This window comes from Schistocerca nitens, chromosome 2 (genome assembly GCF_023898315.1).
Source record: "Schistocerca nitens isolate TAMUIC-IGC-003100 chromosome 2, iqSchNite1.1, whole genome shotgun sequence".
NCBI classification, from domain to species: domain Eukaryota; kingdom Metazoa; phylum Arthropoda; class Insecta; order Orthoptera; family Acrididae; genus Schistocerca; species Schistocerca nitens.
In genome coordinates, this window is record NC_064615.1 from 390,334,591 (window position 1) to 390,338,789 (window position 4,199).

The 4,199-nt window shown below is 41.3% G+C and overlaps 1 pseudogene; it reads right to left on the reverse strand.

Annotated features, from left to right (window-relative positions):
• Positions 1-2,448: 2,448 nt before the first annotated feature.
• On the reverse strand, positions 2,449-2,566 carry LOC126238644 (5S ribosomal RNA; annotated as a pseudogene).
• Positions 2,567-4,199: the final 1,633 nt, after the last annotated feature.

Below are 4,199 nucleotides of genomic sequence, written 5' to 3' on the forward strand. Positions count from 1 at the left end.
TGTCTCTGACTCTTGAGTCCTGTTTATCGTTATTGCAAACAAAAACGTGATTGGGAGGTGAAGTCGCTTAAAATGGGTGAGTAAATTATTTGAAGTCATTGGTACACAGGATATGAGAGCGACCCCCACCCGCTGCTCGGTCTGTAAGGGTAGTAACTTCAAATATAGTATTTTACATAGTTTTCATCTGATAACGGTTACAATTACAAAGTTTCCGGCGATTCTGATTCCGTAACAGTATTCGGATTATAAGCCGGTAATCCTCTAACTCAGCTCGCCTGTTTCTGTTAAAACCGACAGCGATAAACAAAATTACGCAGCACAGTGTTGTGCACACAATTTTGTTTAAAATTAAATATAGGAGGAAGGAATATGTATGGGAGAAACAATGCGTCTAATGCTTTAAATGCGCTGCTGTCGTAGCTAAAACTGACTGCAAGAAAGGAAACTAAAACACATATTTTCACAGCACAGCAGAGAATTTTCTTTCTCGCAGTCTTTTTTCGCGTAAAATCTGTACATAGTTGATTAAAAAACATAAAACTTATGTCTATCTGAATTAGAGATGGGCAAACTGAAAACATGTTACTGTTTCGAAACAAATGAAGCAGTACAACAGTTTGTGTTTTGTAATCTAATAAACCTACACATTTTATCATCTTGAATGTCTACTGCATAAGTATGTCCATATAAACACAAATGAGGTGCGACAGCGCTAGTCATATCGCAGAAAGTATGAAACTATCAACTATCACTTAGGCGTCTTGGCAGTTTGATTAAAAAAAATAAAACTGATGTCCATCTGAATTAGAGATGGGCAAACTGAAAACACGTAACTGTTTCGAAACAAATGAAACAGTACAACAGTTTGTGTTTTGTAATCTAATAAACCTACACATCTTATCATCTTGAATGTCTGCTGCATAAGTATGTCCATATAAACACAAATGAAGTGCGACAGCGCTAGTCATATCGTAGAAAGTATGAAACTATCACTTAGGCGTCTTGGCAGTTTCGTATTTCCTGCAGCAAATGCGTTGCTTTCGCGTCGTGTGACTTTCATACTTTTCGATTGGCTGAGGACAGCCATAGCTGAAGACAAAAGAACCACCACGAACGGAAATGGAGATGGCAGCAAACTGCAGAAACAACGAATATGCTATTGGGATTCCCACATTCCATTAGTATGGGTAATATACCCATCCTGCTAATTTCCAGGCACACAAATGGAATCATTGTGGATAATAGGCACAGTAACTACAGACTCACAAGTGACGCCAAATAATTCGAATAAATAACAAAATTTAACACAAAAAATTTTTGTCTTGTAACGTGTTTCGAACCGTTACTATAAATTCGCCATGCTTCCCAGCCCTTCCCGTTCACCATTACACAATCAGTGATATGTCAAACACATTGCTTGCAATTATACCTACATCAAATGTACGTATATGTCTAATAACTGTCACTCTACGCCTTTTTTTATTCAAAATGTTGTAGGCTTACTTGCGTTTCTTAATATGATTACTGTACATGAACAGAGAATCGTATGTTATAAAAAAAGTGTAATTTAACTGAATGATTTTCGCATATTTATTATTTTGAATGTGAATAATATGCGTTGTTTTATTGTTTGGTTAGTGTTTATAAAGCAGATGTTACGCCATCTAGGATAGTCACCTAGAAACGAAGCTTTATTTTCGGATATCTTAAGCTTCATGCTATTGCTTGTCAAAAAGATTTCGACACTCTTGAAAGTGTTTCATGAAGTGGTATATTGTGTTTCAGTACCTGTGCCAAGCCCGAATCTCGTCCGACACAGAGCGGAATGAAACATCACTGTTTCGATACAATTAGTCAGTTCCAAGCACAGGTGGACTGAAACAGCCTTATTTTGAAACAACGATACAGTTTCTGTGTCTGGCTGGAGATCGAATCTGGTCCGGTTATCCGACACAGGAGCGGAATGAAACACCACTGTTTCGAAACACTGAACCACAGCCGTTCCGAAACACTGAAACAGTTCCACGTATCGATACACTGTATCGAAACATAGAAACAGTGGCCAAGTCTAATCTGAATGTTGATATCTAAAAATTGAAGGTATATCGATGACGAACTTTTCGATGGTTTTGCCAACATCATTTCCTCCTCATGTGTTATTTATACATAGGTTGGATAAAGAGTAATGACAAACACACTTATGATTCACATCAGGCTTTATTGGTAGATGTTCTCCATATTACAAACAAACATCTTGCGAAGAGGTATTGAAGGCCCAACGGTACCTACCAACCGCCGTCTCTTCCTCAGTCCTTAGGCGTCACCGGATGCGGATACGGAACGCCAACCGCTCTCCCGGTCGTTGTCAGTTTTCGTGATCCGTGCCGCTACTTCTCAGTCAGGCTGCTCCTCAATTGACCTAACAGGGACTGAGTGTACCCCGTTTGATAACAGAACTAGGAAACCCGGGCGGTGACCCATCCAAGTGCTAGCCAAGCCCGACAGCGCTTAACTTTGGTGATCTGACGGGAACCGGTGTTACCACTGCGGCAGGGCCGCTGGCTTCCCCATGTTACACGCCCTGAATATAATCGCCCCCTCATCTCGATCACCTTCCCCCACACGGATGGAAAGCCTCGTACTCCGTCAGCGCTGCCATCTCTGTCGATGTCTCGTAAGGACCGCCCTATTGCACGGATGATATCTTCTCTTGTGTTGGGGCGCGCGCCACAAAAAGCCTTCTTCACTTTGGCGAACGTGCCGTAGTCGCAAGAATTCATATCGGGTTAATGCGGCGGATGTTTCAGTATCTCCCGCTCCTGCACGAGGTTCGTCGTGTGGCATCGTGCACTGTCATGAAGCATGATGGGATGCAGTGTCAGAACGTTCCGACGGTTTTCTCTCAGTGCGACACAAACTGACGAACGCTTTGGATTGTGGATATTACTGGAGAAGCTTCACAAGCTTGTCACTGATACTGGTAACATAAATTACACTGAAAATGCCACACTCCTTAGCAAAATGAATTTAAATGTGTTTACACCCATTACAGAAACGTTTGAAGTACGGTGGTTAAAAATCTGCTATCAAGTGGGCGTCGAGAGCAATTAGGCATGGGATGATCTGTAATGTTAAAGGAGGTGGTTTGTGGGTTATTTAACAGTTATCTATGTAGTGAATTCTCCAAGTTTATCTCTGCAAAATATGTCAAGGGAAAGCTACGGTTTCTCCCACATGGGAATGCTAACGTGATATCCAGAGGAATCTTGGACAAAATCGATAAGGAAGTACTGGAACCGTTTTAGAAGAAGCTGATTCTAAAATGAAAGTACTAATGGAAGAGCTGCCTGCAATATTGCAGCACCTTTGTGTATATGTCTATTATCTTATGGATGTGGATGCAGTGCAAGATTTGGCTGGAATTTTCAACAAAATGGAGATTTATGACCACCTAACATCAACTACGACCTCTGTATGCATGGAGACTGCCAAGGAAATAGCAATGCGATTGTAAACAACCGCAAGACAATAAGGTTAGACTGTTTATTGTGGAAGAGCTCCAATTGTAAAGATATGAGAATAAAATCTCAAGACCAGGTATGAACAATGTTATCAGTAACCATGTTATTGATTTTACCAAGTATCCTGATAAATGCCTACAAAAAACCTACACATTTTCCATGGATAAAGAAGATGCTATAAACAGACTTGAGGCTATAATATGGAACTGCAAAATGGATCATATGTTTGACCCTGTGCCAAACCGTGTAAGTGGCCCTGAGCACTATACGGCTTAACTTCTGAGGTCATCAGTCGCCTAGAACTTAGAACTAATTAGACCTAACTAACCTAAGGATATCACACACATCCATGCCCGAGGCAGAATTCGAACCTGCGACCGTAGCGGTCGCTCGGCTCCAGGCTGTAGCGCCTAGAACCGCACGGCCACAAAAAGTGTAAATGTATTAAAACTAACAAACACTATCTACAGTGTGCGCCATTTGCAACATGTACCCAATGTTACGTATCAAAGCCTGTTTACAGCTAGGGTACCCATTTAATTATCATTTCATTCGAGAGAAGCTGCACGGTCATCAGTGGTATCTTTCGGGAACAGATACTACCTTCATATATATAGTTAAAATATGGCTACCCGGCCCTTGACCTTCTTGTGCGAACGCACACGCCATGCCCCA